Source organism: Chenopodium album, chromosome 16 (assembly GCF_948465745.1).
Source record: "Chenopodium album chromosome 16, dcCheAlbu1.1, whole genome shotgun sequence".
Classification (NCBI taxonomy): domain Eukaryota; kingdom Viridiplantae; phylum Streptophyta; class Magnoliopsida; order Caryophyllales; family Amaranthaceae; genus Chenopodium; species Chenopodium album.
Genome location: NC_137849.1, coordinates 21,659,538 through 21,680,048, shown reverse-complemented (window position 1 = coordinate 21,680,048; position 20,511 = coordinate 21,659,538). Strand labels below are relative to the sequence as shown.

General features: G+C 40.4%; 1 long non-coding RNA gene and 1 pseudogene across 3 annotated transcripts; both read right to left on the bottom strand.

Moving 5' to 3' along the window:
* Positions 1–3,777: 3,777 nt before the first annotated feature.
* Positions 3,778–3,876, bottom strand: LOC145587103 (small nucleolar RNA R71; annotated as a pseudogene).
* Positions 3,877–14,487: 10,611 nt separating this feature from the next.
* LOC145585020 (uncharacterized) lies at positions 14,488–18,720 on the bottom strand. 3 transcript variants are annotated; one of them, XR_014100512.1, is made up of 7 exons: positions 18,458–18,720; positions 18,108–18,245; positions 17,727–17,795; positions 17,536–17,630; positions 17,257–17,331; positions 16,960–17,095; positions 14,488–15,674 (listed from the first exon to the last, which is right to left on the bottom strand). It is a non-coding gene; the product is annotated as an uncharacterized LOC145585020 (long non-coding RNA). The 3 variants fall into 3 exon arrangements; XR_014100510.1 differs by lacking the exon at positions 14,488–15,674 and having other exon boundaries at positions 16,604–17,095; XR_014100511.1 differs by lacking the exon at positions 14,488–15,674 and having other exon boundaries at positions 16,604–17,095; positions 18,108–18,191.
* Between the last annotated feature and the right edge of the window lie 1,791 nt (positions 18,721–20,511).

Here is a 20,511-nt window from a genome sequence, read left to right as displayed (position 1 = left end):
AAAAATGAGCAGCGGCGAAATGAGGAAGAAAAAGGGCTTTTATTTCGGAAAACGTGACTCCAACGTGCCGCGATAAAACTATCTCGCCGCGATAGTGTTGTCGCGCCGCGATAAGACTGGCGCGTTGCGATGGTACGTGGCAACACGCGTCGGCTCTCTTTTCTTCATTGATACAATTTTTGGGCCCCATAAGTAGCTTATGTGGACTTTAAGAAGCATTTAGGGCTCTTTGGTACGCCAGTTAGCCCCTATAAGCAAATTGACATGATTAGTAGTCGGCTCGGTTACAATCGCAGTAAGTGATCGGCCTAACGATGGTCATCTCACTTTACTTAAGCGCCTAAGTATTGGCTCATCACAACCACCGAGGTATTGGTTCACAAGAAAACGCAAGCGCCAAAGTACCGGCTTATTGCATCAACAAAAGCGTCGAGGTATTGGCACAGCAAAAGCACAAGCAAAGCAAATTACAGCAAGCATTCAAGCAAAGCATCAGCAAACTAAGGATCACAAGGTAACGAGGTCTTCGACGACTTTCACTAGGATGTAAAAGTTGTCAAAAAATGATCGAGTCGAGGTATAGACGAGATTTAGGAGATAGCTACAAGCAGCGGTCTTCGACGATGTCCCGAGGTACAGAGGAGATTGTCTACAACGGCGAAGTACTACCGTGGCGAGGTACTACCACAACAACTGAAGATGGCTACAAGCAGCGATCTTTGACGGTGTTCCCTAGCTTGTAGAAGATTATCACAACAACACTGAAGATGGCTACACGCAGCGATCTTCGACGGTGCTCCCTAGGATGTGGAGGATTGTCACAGCAAATGAAGATAGCGAGGCACTGTTACCTTCAGATGGCGTTCACAACGCACTATGGAGGTCGTCACTACAAAATGCAGCAACAAATCGGTTACTTCAGAGACGTGTGCTCGACGGTGCAAGATATGCATTTCTAATTCTTTTATCTAATTAACTAACACTAGTTTTCAGGTATCGGCGTTACAAGAATGATTTAGAATCGAAGAACGTTCTGAATCATTCTCCGTCCCTATCCCTACTTTAACTTTTGTTTGCGAAACTTACGTTTCTCCAAACTCAGTCAAAGTGGGCGCTATTGTAGAGACCTGATTATGTCTCCCCAAAAACCAAACCCAGTGATGAGTACCTTTCACGTTGTTTGATTATCGATAAAGGTAAAATGTTGAAGAGTCTCATGAATTCTTCTGTTTTCTAAAATGTTTTAATAAAAGTAATTCATTTCTGTTTCCAAAAATCTTTCTTTTCGTACTTTATTTATGGAAAATTTCCAATCCAGTTTAATTTGGTCCATGATATGGGTCCAATAATAGTGTAGTTTGATGGGGCTCGGAAAGAGATTTCCAACGATATATTATAAGCCCAATTCCGATGAATAATGAGGAAGTTATGTTCCAAATATTAAATTGAATATTAAATCAGTTTTATGGGCGACCCAATGATCAAGTGGAGAGTCCATTAATTATCATTCCTAAAATCATTAGGAATTTGATGAGTGTCATTTATGGTACTCATAGGGTAGTCTTTTAGGGTTATTTCTTTCCCTTTTTTCATGCTTTCTTCTCTTATTTTTGGTCCTTTTTCCTTAGGTTTCTCTTCCTCCTTTTTTCTTTATGGTTCTCGTGTTTTCCTCGTGTTTTCCTTTTATTTGGCTCTTTTTCCTTTTATTTCCTTTCTTTGTTTGTTGTGTAGGTATCTGGAGAATCACCTTTGCAAAGGAATCAAGTTGGGACCTTAATGATCAAGTAAGGAAGAAGCATTTTGCTAGAGAGGGCTTAGAGAGGCCTCGGAGAGGTCTCCAAAGTATTTCCAGCAAGCCGCGGGCGCGGGTCAGTGGAGCCGCGGGCGCGGGCTCAAGAAGAGCAAATTGCAAGATTTTGGCGGGAGCTTCCCGCGGTTGCCCTGCGGGCTCTCCGCGGGCGCAGGAAATCTGGAGAGGGCGCTCCATCTCAGAGAGATCGCGGCCCCCTGATTGAGTTTTTGGAGCAGGGGATTAGCCGCGGGCGCGGCATCTTTGGCCGCGGGCGCAGGTTTATCTTGCCGCGGGCGCGGGTGTTGACTAGAAAGCCCGCGGAGGGTTCCGTACCCATTGCTCTGCGGCCGCGGATTCATCGAGAGAGGCAGCGGGATTTACCGGTTTCTTCTTTACCTATAAATAGAATTGTAATTCCTTTTTGAAAGGAACTTTTTTTGATAATTTTTCATTAGCTTAGTTTTAGAGAGAGAATTTAGAGAGAAGTTAGAGAGAAGTTCTTGGTTTTGGATTTGTAACTCAACATTTGATCAATCAAGTTTGGATATCTTCATTTTCAATCATCAATATTAGTGAGAATCTCTTCCTTCTTTCATCTCTTACTTACTTGCTATTTGATTTATGCTTGTTGATTGTTTTTCTTTGGATTTGAATTTATGCTTGTTGATTGTTTTTCTTTGAATTTGAATTTGATTAGTTGCTAGGGAAAGGGGGAAGCATGTTTGATTAATGAGATTGCTAGTTGATGCTCTTTGATTGATTGATTTGTTGCAATTAAATTGGTTGACATAGTTTTGCATGTGATTGATTAGACTGGGAGTGATCAACCTATAAGATTAATCTAGATTGTATTGCAACTCTTAATGACATGAACAATTGAATTGAAAGTTGCTCTAATTGATTGGGTTTGCTTGTGATTCTTCTTGATTTGACTTTCATAGTGATTCCTAGATTGGCCTATAGGAGATAGCATTTGAACTCTCTTGATTGCTACTATTGTTTGTCCATTGCAATACTTGAATTAATTGATTGAGCTCTAAATTAGCATTATCATTGAACTTGCATGTGGAACCCATATCCCTAGTGTTTAGACCTTTGATTTACTTGATTAGACTTGTTTTAGTTTACCATAGTGCCAACAATAATCTCAAATCCATCTTCGAGGTAGCCTGACTTAGACTCTAATTTTCATCATTGCATTCCCTAGGGATCGACCCTTAACTTGCCCTATATTCATATAAGGTTGGTTAGGTGTTTACAAATTTAGTTTGACTTGGGGGAAGGGTAGATAACGACATACATTTTCCTCTTGTCAAAATGGCGTCGTTGCCGGGGAATGCTATTGGTGCTTAGCTTTTGTTGTTGAGTCTGCTTCATTTTAATTGAAAATACAAAAAGATTTTGTTTCTTTAGGCTACGCTTGTAGCCGTGCTACTAATATTTTTCTTTGAGTTTTTCATGCATAGAGCTCGTGATCGATCCATTGTGCCTTTTGACCCGGAAATCGAAAGGACTCTCTCAAGGAGAAGAATAGCTAATCGATCCTTGGGGTATAGTTCTTCAAGTGAAGAAGAGATTGAAGAAGAGCAAGGCATGGGAGAAAATCCGAGAGTGGCATTGAAGGAGCTAGGAGTACCCAGTGCTTATAGGTTTGAGAGCGGCATAGCTCCGCCTACAACATCGGCAAATGATTTTGAAATTCGGCCGGCCATGATCACATTAATTGAGAGGAGGCAATATAGTGGGGCTAAGAATGAGAGCCCGTTGAACCATCTTAAAGAATTTGATAAATATTGCAACACCATCAAAGTCAACGGAGTTTCTCAAGAGTTCATACGCCTCAAGTTGTTCCCCTTCTCTCTCATAGGAAGATCCTTAGAGTGGCTAGATAAAGAAGTGAAGCCCAACTCCTTGAGAACATGGGATGATGTTACAAAGGCCTTCTTGTCCCGCTTCTACCCTCAAAAGAAGACGGCGGAGGCAAGAGCCTTGATTCAAGGGTTCAAGAAAAGGCCAAATGAAAGCCTTTACGAAGCATGGGAGAGATACAAAGAGTATCAAAGGGAGTGCCCTCACCACGGAATCCCAACATACCAATTGGTCCAAATCTTCTATGGCGGTTTAAGTCCCCAAGGCAAGTCATGCCTTGATGGGGGGGGCCGGGGGTCCTATCATGAACAAGACCAAAGAAGAAGTGGTGGACATTATTGAGGACGTGGTGACGTACTATAGAGATTGGCAAGATGGGGAGAGAAACTCTTCAAGCAAGCAATCTTCATTGTACTCGGTGGACCATCTAAATGCGATCAACAACCTTTCCTCCCAAATGACAAACTCGGGAAAGGATATGACCGCAATCAAAGCCAAGTTGGAGAGCGCTTCTTTTTCTTCCCAAGCTTTGAATCTTCTCTCCCAGCTTAAGGGGAGAGGTACTCTTTCTAACTCTCAACCCTCTCCCTCTTCACATAATATGCCTATGGGTTGTTTGTTTTGTGATGCATGTGGATCGTATGATCATGACTCTAGTAATTGTCCTAATGAATGTGTTGATGAGTTTGATAACAATGAGAGTGAGCATGTGAATTATGTGTCAAATAATAATGCTCAAAGGTTTGATAATAAAAGAGGTCAATGGAATAGGAACTACCAAAACCAAGGCAATTTTGACAACTATAACCAAGGTGGTGGTTATAGAAACCAAGGGAACCAAGGTTCTCGAGGTAGCTATAATAACCAAGGTTATAGTGGCCAAAATCAAAGCCAAAATTATTGTAATCAAAACCAAGGTTATGGAAATCACAACCAAGGTAGTGGTAACCATAATCAAGGTAGTGGTAACCATAATCAAGGTTATGGTCAAAATCAAAATAGGGGTACTTGGAACAATCAAGGGAGGGGCAATTTTCAAAATAATGCTCAAAGAGGTCCCCCACCCGGATTTGTTCCAAGGACTCAAGGAGAACATTCCTATTCACAACCTTCTTCACCAAGGACCAATTTGGAAGAAATAATTGAGAATCAAACCAAGTTGTTGAACACATACATGGCCGTTAGTGATAAAAAGTTCAATGAAATGATGACCCACAATAAAATGCTTGAAAACAAAATTTCTCAACTTGCTAATGCTTTGAAAGATCATGCAAGCCCTTCTTCTTTACCTTCCTAAGGTCTTGATCCCAAAAAACACGTGAATGCTATTGTTACAAGGAGTGGTAAGGTTCTTGAGGAGAGATTGCCTAGGAAGGGTGAAGATAAGGAGATTCCTAGGGAAGCCTTGGTTGAAGATGAGGGGAGTAGGGCATCATTGGATGAGGTTGTGGTTGAGACACCTAGAGAGGTGAGAGTAAAGAAATAAATTGTGAAACCCAAGCTCCCTTACCCACAAAAATTCATGAGACACAAATTGGATGAACAATTTGGGAGATTCATTGATATGCTAAAACAACTTCATCTTTCTCTACCTTTTACCGATGTGATCAACCAAATGCCAAATTATGCCAAATTCCTTAAGGACATTTTGAGTGGGAAAAGAACTTGTGAGGTTGTGGAGACTATCAATTTGACCGAAAATTATAGTGCTATCATCATGAACAAAATGCCACCCAAATTGAAAGACCCCGGAAACTTCTCCATCCCTTGTGCCATTAACAAGATGCAAATTGATAATGCCTTATGTGACTTGGGAGCTAGTGTGAGCATAATGCCATATTCAGTTTATCTAAGACTTGATCTAGGGGAACTCTTACCTTCTAACATTACCTTGCAATTAGCCGATAGGTCAATCAAGTTTCCAAAAGGTAAGGTAGAAGATGTTCCATTGAGGGTTGGGAAGTTTGTGTTCCCGGTGGATTTTATTGTGCTTGAAATGGATGAAGATGCTACAATTCCAATCATTTTAGGTAGACCCTTTCTTGCTACCTCGGGGGCTATGATTGATGTGAGGAGTGCAAAGATTTCCCTTAAGGTAGGAGACGAGGTCATTGAATTTGACTTGAATGAAAGCATGAAGTATCCATCTTCTTCTCTAGAAAATTGCATGATGATTGATTCACTTGATCATGTTGTGTCTTCTATGCACGAGCACTTGCTCACCTCTAACGATGCTCTTGAGAATGTTTTGTTGAACAAGGACAAAGTAGGTACACCATGCAAGGAAATGGCATTCTATGAGGAATTGCTTAATGGAAGCATGGAGGAAGTGGATGAGCAAATGTGCTTGAAAATCTCAAGCCAAGAAGCTTTGCAAGCGGCCACATCAAAGGAAGGTAATGGTGTGCCTATGGTAGAGCTCAAACCTCTACCATCACACCTTAGGTATGAGTTCTTGGGCCCTCATTCCACTTACCCCGTGATAGTTAGTGCATCCTTGAGCGTGAGTCAAGCTCAAGCGTTATGTGGTGTTTTGAGAAAGCACCAAGGTGCTTTGGGATACACAATTGATGATCTTAAAGGTATAAGCCCCGCCTTGTGCCAACACCACATAACACTTGAGGAAGGCGCCCTTCCTTCTATTGAATGACAAAGAAAACTACATCCCCAAATGGGAGAGGTAGTAAAGAAGGAGATCACCAAGGTATTGGATGCGGGAATCATATTCCCCATCTCTAGCTCAAGATGGGTATCCCCCGTGCATGTCGTTCCAAAGAAGGGGGGCATGACCGTGGTTGAGAATGAGAAGGGTGAGCTCATTCCAACTAGGACGGTCACGGGTTGGCGGATGTGTATAGACTATAGACGTCTAAACACATCCACCAAGAATGATCACTTCCCTCTTCCATTTATTGATCAAATGCTTGAAAGACTAACAAGGCACAAGTTTTATTGTTTCCTCGATGGATATTCGGGATTCTTTCAAATCCCCATCCACCCCGATGATCAAGAAAAAACTACCTTCACATGTCCTTATGGGACCTTTGCCTATCGAAGAATGCCCTTTGGGTTATGCAATGCACCCGCTACATTCCAAAGGTGCATGATGAGTATTTTCGGGGACATGTTGGAGGAGGAAATGGAGGTCTTCATGGATGACTTTTCGGTGGGGGGTGTTTCATTTGAGGAGTGCCTTGTGAACCTTGAGAAGTGTTTGGAAAGATGTGTTAAGGTCAATCTTGTTTTGAATTGGGAGAAATGCCACTTCATGGTGGAGGAGGGTATAGTGCTTGGGCACAAGATTTCAAATAGAGGCATTGAGGTGGATAAGGCAAAAATAGAAGTGATTGAGAAACTTCCACCTCCGGTGAATGTCAAGGGTGTGAGATCGTTCCTTGGTCATGCGGGTTTTTATAGGAGATTCATCAAGGATTTTTCACTTATTGCTAAGCCCCTAAAGGACCTTCTTCAAAAGGATGTTGAGTTCATTTTTTATGACAAATGCTTGAAGGCATTTGATAGATTGAAGAAGGCCCTAATCTCCACTCTTATTGTTCAAGCCCCAAGGTGGGATCTTCCTTTTGAATTGATGTGTGATGCGAGTGATTGGGCGATTGGAGGTGTTTTAGGACAACGTGTAGAAAAGAAGCTTCATGTGATTTATTATATGTCCAAGACACTCAATGGGGCTCAAAAGAACTACACAACAACGGAAAAGGAATTTTTAGCAATTGTGCACTCTTTTGAGAAATTCCGTTGTTACTTGTTGGGTTCCAAGACCATAGTCTTCACGGATCACGCGGCCCTCAAGTATCTCTTTGCCAAGAAAGAGTCCAAGCCTAGGTTGATTCGATGGGTGCTTAAATTGCAAACTTTTGAGATTGAGATTAGGGACGAGAAGGGTGCGGAGAATGTTGTGGCGGACCATCTTTCTCGCCTTGAGGGTGATCAAATTCATGATGATGGTTCACCAATTGAGGATAGAATGCTTGATGACTTCTTATATACCATAGAGGTGAAGGAACTCCCATGGTATGCCGACTTGGTGAATTTTCTAGCATGTGGGGAGTTTCCACCCTCCTTCTCAAAGAACCAAAGGAAGAAAATCAAAAGGGAGGCAAGACATTACTTGTGGGATGATCCAATCTTATACAAACGAGGGGTTGATGGCTTACTTAGGCGTTGTGTTCCAAATGAAGAGGTGCCTAGTGTTTTAAGGATGTGCCACTCGGACCCTAGTGGTGGGCATATGGGTGTTTCCAAGACCGCTACCAAGGTTCTTCAATGTGGTTTGTGGTGGCCGCATCTCTTCAAGGACTCATGGGGCTTTGTGAAGTCATGTGACCGATGTCAAAGGGTTGGGAATATCTCCAAGAGGAATGAGATGCCTCAACAACCCATTCTTGAGTTAGAGGTATTCGATGTTTGGGGGATTGACTTCATGGGACCATTCCCATCTTCATATGGTAATCAATTCATACTTGTGGCTGTGGACTATGTTTCTAAATGGGTAGAGGCTATTGCCTCCCCTACTAATGACCACAAAGTAGTGTTGAAGTTGTTCAACAAAATCATCTTCCCAAGGTTTGGCGTGCTTAAGGCTGTGATAAGCAATAACGGATATCATTTTGTTCACAACGCCTTCCAAAAGATGTTGAGGAAACATGGAGTGCATCAACGGTTCGGCCTTCCATATCATCCTCAATCGAGTGGCCAAGTCAAGGTCTCCAATCGTCAAATATAGCTCATTCTTCAGAAGACGGTTGCTAGGAATAAAAATGATTGGTCGGACAAGTTAGATGATGCTCTTTTGGCTTATAGGACGGCTTTCAAGACGCCTATTGGTACCACTCCATATCGCCTTGTCTATGGCAAATCGTGCCATCTCCCGGTAGAGCTTGAACATCGTGCCTTGTGGGCCATCAAGAAGATAAATTTTGACTTAGCTAGTGCGGGGGAGAAAAGGTGGTTGGATCTTCATGAGTTAGAGGAACTTCGACTTGATGCTTACGATTGTGCTAGCACCTACAAAGCTCGCTCCAAGGAGGTTCATGACAAGTTGATTGAGAAAAAGGAGTTTTGTGTAGGTGAAAAAGTCCTCCTCTACAATTCAAGGATGAAGTTGTTCCCCGGAAAGCTCCTGTCAAGATGGAGTGGACCATTCTTGGTGAAAGATGTTTTTGATAATGGTGCCGTGGAGATTTCTCTTTTGAACTCCTCATCTTCATTCAAAGTTAATGGTCATCGGCTCAAGAAGTACAATGATGGAGTGTTTGTTGGACTTGTTCACAAAATGATTCTTTTTAAGCCACCTTGAGATAATGGTGCACGTTGAGCTAACGACGTTAACCAAAAGCGCTTACGGGAGGCAACTCGGATTCTCATCTCATTTCTCTTTCCTTTCTTTTCTTTTATTTTTCCTTGATTGGTTTTTGATTTTATTTTGAGTTGGTTTTGTGTTTACTTTGTAGGTCGCCTATTATAATCACTTGTTGGAAAGAAGGGGTTTGAAGAAGAGTTTAGAGTGCAGGGGAGAGGGCTCCCCGAGGGTTTGGAGAGACCTCGGGGGCCTTTTCACCTCTTTGAGGCATTTCGATCCAGGGACTTCCCGCGGTTGCCCCGCGGTCTCTCCGCGGGCGCGGGAAGTTTTGGAGAGGCCTCGGCAAATCTGGAAAGGGCGTGGCCCTCATATCAAGCAAAATTGAATTTCATTCCAGGGACTTCCCGCGGGCGCGGGAGGTTTTGGAGAGGGCGCGTCATGTTTGGAGAGGGCGCGGCCTAAATTCAAGCTCATTTGGAAATCCATTCCAGGGACTTCCCGAGGTTGCCCTGCGGTCTCTCCGCGGGCGCGGGAGGTTTTGGAGAGGGCACGGACCCCGTCAGGTATAAAAATTCTAAAAATTCCAGGAGGTCCCCGCGGTTGCCCCGCGGTCTCTCCGCGGGCGCGGGAGATTTGCCGCGGGCGCGGCATATTCGGGAGAGGGCGCGGCGATCTGGGTTTATTACCCGGGCGCGCCCCTCCTCTCTCTCTCTTCTCTCTTATTTCCTCTTGTTCTCCTTATTTTTCCCCTTTCTCTCTCTACCTCCTCTCAACCCCTAACCCCAAAACATCAATTTCTCACAAATTTCTTCACCTTTTGCCTAAAATTTTCACAAATTCTTCCATATTCCTCCATACACTCCTACTCTTCTTTCTCGTGGTTTTTCGGGAAATTTCGGGTCTTTGAAGTGCCTTGAGTTTAATTTGAGTCTCCAATCTTGGTATACTTCTAACCTTTGTAATATTGTTGTTAATTTCAATTGATTTCTTTACATTGGTTTGTTTACCTAGATTTTGAGCATGATTTTTGTGTTTTATGGTTGATTTATGGAAATTTGGTATATTTGGGTGATTGTTACTTTTTCTTGTTGATTCATGATTATATTGATGAATGATTGTTGATATTGTAGTTTGTTGTTGGATTTTGGTTGTTGTGTTGATTGGAACAGGTACCTTGTAGTTTTGTGGTGGTTTGGTTGGATTTGTAAGGAGGGTTGTGAGTAATTTTGGTGGAAGTTGTTTTGTTTGAGGGAGTTTGTTGTGTTCTTGTGAATTATGTGAATTTTGTTAAAATGGATTTGATAAGAAGAGTCAAAAGTAGCAAGAAGTGCTCAAACCAATCCCCCGGCCAATCTTCTCAAGGCCAATCCTCAAACCCTCAACCCCAACCGCATTCCGCAACTCAAGATGGTGCTCCTCCTCCTCCTCTTCCCCCTCTCAAGTTTTGGAACCGGTCTAAACAAACCCCCATCTATAACAAAATGAAAGACCGGAAGTTTAGACCCTCCCGCCATTACTTTTGTGACGACATGGCCAAGCTAGGAATTGAAAATGACCTTGACATCCTGCTAAATAACCTAAGCTTGGGTGAGTTTCTAAAGTCGGCCCCTAGAACCTATTTGGAGCCTTCCATTGAGTTTTTCTCCACATTTGAGTTCAATAAGGTGGGGGAAACCGACTTTATTATTTCCTTCCAACTCTTCAATGTCAAACACACCATGACCCTAGCCGAGTTCAATGTAGCCCTTAGTTTCAACCCCAACGGTGATATCTTCGAGCCCCTTATCTCCCTAGTCCAATCTGAGTATAATGAGGTTGCTTGGTGGAGAACCATAGCCAACAAGAGGGAGTTTGATTCGAAAAAGTCTCTTGCTAGTGAGATTATCCATCCGGCCCTTAGGATCCTTCATAGAATTCATGGGTATTCGGTTTTTAATAAGCAAGATTTGGGGAAGTTGTCTCAAGAGGAGATTATGGTGTTGTGGATGGCTACCAAGCCGGAGTTAGGGTCAAGGATTAATTTTGGCTATATCTTCATGAATTGTTGTAAGGATATAATGCATGGGGTCAAAACGGGGGAAATTCATTGTGGGAGCATGGTGACACGTCTTGTGTCGTATTTTAAGCAAGAGGGGTTCTTGAATTCTTGCACTCCGGTTGGAAGGAGTGAAGACGTGTGGATTAGTTTGAAGCAAGTTAACACTTTGCGTTTCATAACTAGCACTAGGAGAACCGGCACTTAATCTTGGCTAGTGAGAAATACCCACCATTGCCTACTCCCTAACTCGGCCGCCACTTCCATCCTTCGTGAGGCTAGGAACATTTGGATGGTCCCTAGGGACAATGGGAGGATTGAAGATGAGATGGAGGAGGATGATGAGATTGATGGGAGCGATGAGAATGACGAGGAAGAGGAGGAAGGAAGAGGAGAAGAATATGATGAAGATCAACAGCAACCGCCACTACAACAACAACATGAGCATTTTCATGATGATGCTCAAAGAAGAAGAAGAGAAAGAAGACATCAAAGACAACAACAACAACAAGATTTCCAAGGAGATGCTTATCTCCGAGAGATGGAGGCCATGAGAGACAACATGGAGCGCATGCAATTGAGCATGCAAGGTATGTATTCGGACCACCAAACTTTGTCTTATCAAACTAGCGCCTTGTATGATGCTAGTGTGCGTAGGGGGGAGGTCACACCTCCGGTCAACTACCCCTATGTGCCGCCCCAACTAGGGCCGGTACCTTCCTGGGGTGGTGACAACCTCCCTACGTACCCTTATTGGCCCGGGGTTGAGGATCCCAATGTGCCAAGGCGCGACTTCCCGCCTTATGATTATAGGTTCTCGGGGGGGAGTGATTATCGGGGTGATCCCGCATACTATTATGTTCACCCCCATCACCCCGAGCCCCTTGTTCAGTGTGAACCCTTCGACCAATTGACCCGATCCCAACTTGACCTATTCAAGGGTCACTATGGTTTTCCTCCCGGTTACACCGGAGGTTGGGATACGGGTGATGATGGTGCCGGCCCTAGTGGCCAATAGTCCCCTTATGCATGTTTGTTTCCCTTTTTGTTCTCCCCCTTCCCTATTTTGCATATTTGTAGGCATCGCGGTCGATGCCTTCATTTTGTGAGGGGGGAGGGTCAAAAAGGATGTTTTATGTTGGTTTGGGGGAGGCACCTGGGGCTCGGTGGGAAGGCTTTGATAAGGCTTTTGGTGGATTTTTGCTAATGGTCTCGTTGGTCTGTTGCTTGTCGTTGTTTTGTTTCATTTCTTGATTTTTTGGGAGTATTTTCAAAAAAAAAAAAATAAAAAAAATTATTAATTTTGATGATGATGGTTTCTCTAGGTTTTTGTATATAGTTTGTGTCTAAGTGTTTTATCGTTTGCTTTTGTTTGGAAGTTACTAACAATTTCATTTTGTATACATATTTTTTTTTCTTTACCTCACCTTGCTCATAGCCTATGCTTTGGATTGCGAAACCTTTTGGAGAAGCACGTTCCTACTCCTTAGGTACTTTAATTTAGCACGGATGCTTGGTGAGGCCTTTCTTATTTTACCTCTTTATTTTCACTTCTTCATTTTCTTGGTTGCTTAGATTAGGATTAGATTTAGGAGAAGTTGAACGGTTCGAGGATGTATGAATTTAACACCTAGTGTGTTTGGGGTCTTTGGCGATGTGGCCATTAGACCGCTTGTATGTCGATTGGGATAAACGTGTTATGATTGCATCTTTTCCCTTTTCCTCTTTCCCCTTCTTGTCCTTATCTAAGTTTTTCCACCTTCTCTTTTCTTTTCTTTCCCTTTCTTTTATTCTTGTTTGTGTGCGTAACTTTTTGAGGCTTTATTTTCACTCTTTCTCTTTTTGAAAATTGGACTTGTATGCAATGGACTTTTGCTTTTGAATAATAGTCTTCCTAGGTAATAATGGTATGCACGGTTTGAGATTACGTTTGGTTGATTCTAGGATAAAGCATGCTAAGATAGTTGTCTAAAACTAGGGGGATCATGAAACAGGATTCTACTCGTTTGTGGCATGTTGGTAGTTGCTCCCTATCTTTGATTTGACAACCTTAGTGAGTTTTTTCTACAACCATGTGAGATGCATATTTGTTCAAGCTTTCATCAAATTCTTGCATGAGCGGCATGGACCCTTGATTTTCGCAAACCTAATCTAGAATCTTAGCGTATGATTCCCAAGACCGTGACCGAACTACCTAGGGAAGACAAAGGCAATTTTTCGGGGAGGTATTTTCTTTTTTCTAGGATAGTCCCTTTATGTTTACTTTTCTTTTATTGGTTTGGGATACATTTGCCTACTTGTTACCCCTTTGAACCCTTTTCCCTCTTTTCAAGCCGCATAATTAGATATCTTGAGCCTTTTGTTTCGTTCTCCTTCTTTTTGGTTTTTGTGAAGCAAGGGTCAATGTTTGGTGATTGTGGTCTATGAAGTTGGAGTTTGGTTCGAATTGGTACACATAATTGAGTTGTTTATATTTGGTAAATAATGGCAAATGCTTATGTAAAAGCCGTCCTTAGTAAAAGAGGCAAGGATGTTAAATGCATATTTGAAAAAGCCGTCCGAATTGAAAAAAGGCAAGGACTAATGCTTTTAAGGAGTACGAGAAAATACAAACAAATTTTTGAATGAGAAAATGCAAAAAAAAAAAAAAAAATATAAATATAAAAAGAAAACCATAAATATTTAAGTGTCTTTCTCCTCTCTATGCATTGAGGACAATGTTTCTTTTAGCTTGGGGGGAAAAGCGTTTGCGCTTTTTGTTCTTATGTTTGTAGATTGTTGCTTTGAATAAGCTTGGGGGTGTTAATACGTTTTTGTTTGGTGATTACTTAAGTTGGTGTTGAGATTTGGCCGGTCTTTGCTTCACAATTTAGGATAACCACCAAATTTTAAATTTTAGCCTACCTTAACCCTTCTTGCCTTATGTTACAACCTTGGGGAAGACCTTTGGACCTAGGAGTTAAGTCTTTCATCGGTGGAGGTAATCATGGGTTGTAGATTAAGGAAAGGGGATGCGAAATCAAGATGTCGAGTAGCCCAAAATGTTGATCTTTTTCCGGTTCCTTCGCGGAATCTATGAGATGCTCACTAAGGGGAGACATGAGATTAGTAGGGGGAACGCGGTAAGACAGTTTGGGATGAAAGTGGAATGTGATAACTAGTTCCTATGCTTAGCATCACTAGGCGAAAAATAGGGTTGGCCACCGGTTCAAAACCCCCCTTTGCCACCGGTTTTGAACCGCTGGCCAGTGGGGGGGTGGCAAAACCTAGCACAAAAGGCCACCGGTTCAAAACCGGTGGCAAAAACAAGAATTGCCACCGGTTAACCGGTGGCCATAACCCATTCCCGCTTTTTTTTTAAAGGGGTTTTTGGCACCAGTTCTATTCAAAACCGGTGCCCAAAATGGCCCAGAAAAATAAAAAAAAAAATTTTTTTTTTTTGCATTTTTTCCACTTAAATTGATATATAAACACTAACATATATATAAACTTACATATTTTCACTAAAAAAGGCTGTAATATTACAATTTTGGTCCAAAAAAAAAAAAGGTTGTAATAGTACATTCTTCACTGTGAGCCCTTACAGTAGTATTTGGTGAATTCTTTGCTTGGTTATTTGCCACTTCCTCCAACTTCATCATCCTCATCCTGAAGCAACTGATCTAATTCTGGCCAGACTAATTCTTCTTGAAATTGACAGACTTCAGTATATTTTCACCAAATTACAAGTTCATTATTATGGAAGAAGTAAAATTCTAGACAATACAATCAATCAATCAATTTATAGCATTTTGAACAAGAACCTACACAAATCAGAGTAAACAAATCATAAATCAGATGAACAAATCAAACCAGTATTTGGAATAAACAATTTACAACAGCCTCGGTAGGGCAGAGCAGAAGTGACAGTAGCTCTAGCAGAGCATATAGTGCAACAGCTCAGTCGGCAGGACCAAGTTGCTATGCTGATTTTCAGAAATGTAGCACAGGACAAGTGCCAAGAGTCTCTCAGACAGGACCAGGTCACTTCCAACCAACTTAGAACAAAGAAAAACTCAAAGATTGGCTTTGTACATATGTTCACTAGATCTTCACCAAAAAAATAATAAAGAGAGGGGGGGCTATTTGTACTCAGTGAAGTCCCCTTAATAAATTTTGCAAAGAGAGATACCAGTTGTCACAAGCAACATGAGAAAGAAAAGAACTGCACTCAGAATTTACAATATATGCACATGCCTCAGGAATTAAAAATATATGGTAACTCAGAAACTTATAATCTGATTTATGTGAGGAGTCCAAGTAACATGGTACGTAGTCCATAACGGCATGGCCTCCAAATCAATAATTTATGAATAATACATAGTGGAGATTCGTGCAAAATGCTTAGAAGTGTCAATTATCTATATTCATTTGATGACTAGACACCTGATCAAATTTAGTGTATACATTCTATAGAACTACTACTCTAATTAAATTTAGTGTATACATTCTATAGAATCTTTCATGATACTTACGCAGGGTGAGCACCAATAAGAACTACAGCTATCATCGTACAATTATGAGCAGCTTTTGATTGCAAGTTGTCAAAAGGGGAGCTTCACCATCTTTTGATTTCTCAATAGGGCCCGATTATCAACATAGATATGTGATGCAACAACCTAAGAGAAAGAATAGACAAAAGAAGAAACCACAACAGCATGCATCACTTAATGCTCTTAACAATTAGCTTCCTCTCACTTTTATAAGAGCAATTTTGATGTCAAGAACAATGTAGCAAGAAAATGTTGTAATTTAGGAAGTACTTATTATTTAATTGATTTTACACTATCGTTATGGAGCAATTTTGCAAATTACGAGGTCCAAGCGCATAACTCTCCTATAATGGCTAATTATACCGCGCGCATCGCGCGCGTGAACTCCCCTAGTAAAGATAAAATTGGAGTCATATATTAAGTGGGCCTTATATTTACATATACACATTCTCTCATGTAAATAGACTAGCAAAGATTTTCTTTGTTTCCACTAAATACATTACACAAAAAAATGCAGAAAGCCATGCACAAAGATTATCTTTTGTTTCTATGCAAATGAATAAATGAATGTATTATTTCTAGTCATATTAAAAATAGACTACAAAACACTAGTCCTTTGTATCAACACCTGGAAATGTCATTTAAATTCAGCAAACCTACTACTAGACACGGTTATAACCAACATACAAAATCTGAGTACTTTACTTCAATTAATGCATTAATATGCAGATATAGCATTTCCCAACTGATCGTTCCTACTAATCTATTATCCATATATCTTGGTATTTCTAATACAAAGATTCATCAAAGGTTGCATTAATATCATCTATCTCATTAAAATTTTGCACTAAACATATCCTTGCTTATTTTTTCAAACGATTAAGAGGACAAAACATCAATTTAGATTGAAAATCAAGAAAATTCTAGACACTTTAATTCGCAATCAAAGCTTCAAACAATTAGAGGTAATACACATGTTTATTCCTAGCAAATTCAGATACAAAAATTTTAAAACCATTCACTGTACAAACTAAATAAATGAAGTACTCCGTATATAATCAGAAAAAAAAGATCCTCAAAAAAAATAAAGATACATAATTGGATTTCTTAGAATATCCTTAATTACATCCAACGATGAAAACAAGGGAACAACAACCAAAAAGCAAAGATAAATGTATTGAATTTCTTATAATATCCATGCTTAAACAAATACTTATGAAAAACTATCAAGGGTCTTTCACTTAAATGATCTCATATCCTTCATCATAAGTGATTCAGAAATCCGACAGCGTGAGTATTGTGTTTGATCACACTGTACAAGGAGACCACCAAACGACAACTATGCTAGCTAAATCCAAGATAATCATAATGTTTTGACATATTCAAATTAAAGCAGATAGGACTGCCTTACCCACTGATGCAAGGGGATCATTGAGCCTTTGACTTTGATGCTATGCTTCCATTTCTTGGCTCTACAACCAGTGTGCTTTTCCCATTCACTTAATGACTACTTCCTTGTCCCACGTTTACCACACTTACACACAACCCTAAAAAGAAGAGCACAGGTAATCAAATTAATAGCAGATTGTTTGCAAAATGTAAAAAAAGAATTATTATTATTATTTTTTTTGTTTTTGTTTTTTTGAAGGATGTAAAAAAAGAATTTAAAAGAGCATAATATATAATTTTTGTAACCTTTAGAACTTACAAGTGAAGGCTTAGGATATATGATGCCTCCATACCATTGCACGCAACAATTACCTCATCGGATGGTATAAGTTGTCTGTATCATACAATAGTACTCCGTAACTCTTACTAAATTGTTTGAGCTCAAAATAGGTTGTATAAATGCCAGAAACAACCATAATAGTAATAATAATAAAAGTATTTACTGTAAATCTATAATAAATTATCCATAACAATATTAATAATGATGATAACAATGAAAGTAAAGTAATAGTAACAACAAATAGAAGTAAACACGTACTTTGGCTTGACTTCAGGTAGAGCTACAGAGTATGATGGCTCAAATGCAAACTTTGGCTTGCAATCAAGGCAGTAATATTCCGCATCTTCCAAATCCTTAGATAGAAACAGAATGTACAAATAAATCCTCTAAAAACAGTCTTTACAAGCACCAGGTCTTGTCAATAAAACAAAAACAAAGAGTGAACCAACCTTGAGATTTTTGCCACGGATTTCAGCACACTCAGCATGCTCCCAAACATCACATTCATCACAGCAAACCTATGCGAGAAACAATTACTATACACACAAAATATTGACAAATCTCGCGAGCAAAAAACAGTACTTCAAAATTAAATTGTTCGACCAAAATTGAGTTCCTACATACCTATTTCTTAAGAATTAAGTCATTTATAGACAAAACCAAAATTCAACATTGATGACAGATATAAATCAAATCTCAACATAACAAACCTACGTGAATATACATATCAAAGACAAAATCGATAAGCCCCATATCAAGTTCAATTTCTTCTATAATTAGGGTCAGATTAACACGAAAATGCAGAAAAATTATCAAGAGAGATCCTTTACCTCATCATCATCAAACTCATCACCATACCCAACCTTCACAAGGCCACAATACCCGGGTTAAATCTCGTACCCAGGTTCGCTCCACTGCACATCAGTAATTTGAAAGCTCAAAACCACATCTATATGATTTCAAGAAATCTGACAATGAAATTTTGTCAAAATTCAGTAATTGCGGTGCTACATGCAATTGAGAAAGGAACAATTTATATGGAGTAATATAGAATTAAAATCGAAAATCAGAAAACCCTTGGTTTTCGAAAACATGAAATTGTAAATTTGAGAAAAATAAAAACTCAAATATCACGAAATAAAGAAATTAATTATAGAGAAAAGAAGAAAAAAGCACGAACCTTCGAGGAAAATCATTTTGCGAGGGGGAAACGACGAGAGGTGGGTTTGTATCAGCTCCTTGCGCCACTGCTGCCGTTGCTAGGTTCGACCGACTGACGCGCCATGAACATGAGCAGAGGGAAACGGGAGGAACGGACGGCGGCACGGTGGAGAGAGGAAAGAGAGAAAGAGAAGAGGTAGATCTAGTTGAGGAGAGAGATCGAAGAGAGAAGAGAGAAGAGAGAAGAGAGAGAAAGAACACGAGATGGAGGAAAGAGAGAGAGAGAACGCGACAAGTGAAAGAAAATAGAGGGGCGCTTTTTTTTTATTATTATTATTGCCACCGGTTTGAACCGGTAGCCTTTAAAACATATGCCAACGGTTCGGTTTGAACCGGTGGCAATTAAAAAAAGCCTAATCCCGCCCATTTTTTCCCCACCGGTTTTTTAAAACCGGTGGCCATAGCTTGGTGCCTTTTTGTATTTTTCTACTAGTGCATATTTATGTTTAAATCAACCTTAGGTATCTTATAACGTGCATACCATAATTCACTTTAGAAAGGTTGCTATTCATTTGAATTATAGTCTCTTTGTAAAGTCCATTTTGTAAAGATTATTTCGTAAAGATTTTGTTTCCTTTTTCCTCTTTATTTTCCTTTTCTGGTTTGCCTCTTGGGGGTTTGGTGGAGATTTATGGGTAAACTCTTAGGATACCCTTACGAGAGCATCACTCGTCCTCTAGGGCAATCTAGGGGTTTAAATGGCTTGTTGTAGCTAAAAACAACCGTGATTCCTACGACAGTGAGTCTTAGTGTAAATCCTCGCCCCTCTTTTTCTTTTTGCTTCAAATAAGCCCTTCTTATTCCTTTTTAGCCTTTGTTTTGCTCGGGAAGAGCAAAAGTCTAGCTTGGGGGTTTGATGAGTGTCATTGTCATTTATGGCACTCATAGGGTAGTCTTTTAGGGTTATTTATTTCCCTTTTTTCATGCTTTCTTCTCTTATTTTTGGTCCTTTTTCCTTAGGTTTCTCTTCCTCCTTTTTTCTTTATGGTTCTCGTGTTTTCCTCGTGTTTTCCTTTTATTTGGCTCTTTTTCCTTTTATTTCCTTTCTTTGTTTGCTTGTGTAGGTATTTGGAGAATCACCTTTGCAAAGGAATCAAGTTGGGACCTTAATGATCAAGTAAGGAAGAAGCATTTGGCTAGAGAGGGCTTAGAGAGGCCTTTGAGAGGCCTCGGAGAGGTCTCCAAGGTATTTCCAGCAGGCCGCAGGCGCGGGTCAGGGGAGCCGCGGGCGCGGGCTCAACAAGAGCAAATTGCAAGATTTTGGCAGGAGCTTCCCGCGGTTGCCCCGCGGGCTCTCCACGGGCGCAGGAAATTAGGAGAGGGCGCTCCATCTCAGAGAGACCGCGGCCCCCTGATTGAGTGTTGGGAGCAGGGCGCGGGTGTTGCCCAGAAAGCCCGCGGAGGGTTCCGTACCAATTTCTCCGCGGCCGCAGATTCATCGAGAGAGGTCGCGGGATTAGTCGGTTTCTTCTTTACCTATAAATAGAATTGTAATTCCTTTTTGAAAGGAACTTTTTTTGATAATTTTTCATTAGCTTAGTTTTAGAGAGAGAATTTAGAGAGAAGTTAGAGAGAAGTTCTTGGTTTTGGATTTGTAACTCAACATTTGATCAATCAAGTTTGGATTTCTTCATTTTCAATCATCAATATTAGTGAGAATCTCTTCCTTCTTTCATCTCTTACTTACTTGCTATTTGATTTATGCTTGTTGATTGTTTTTCTTTGGATTTGAATTTGATATTGTTGAATCTTTTTTATTTCTCTTAGATTTTGATATAGAATGATGATTAATGCAATTTCTAGTTATTTGTTCTTGAATTTCACCATGATTAGTGAGTAGATTAGTTGCTAGGGAAAGGGGGAAGCATGTTTGATTAATGAGATTGCTAGTTGATGCTCTTTGATTGATTGATTTGTTGCAATTAAATTGGTTGACATAGTTTTGCATGTGATTGATTAGACTGGGAGTGATCAACCTATAAGATTAATCTAGATTGCATTGCAACTCTTAAT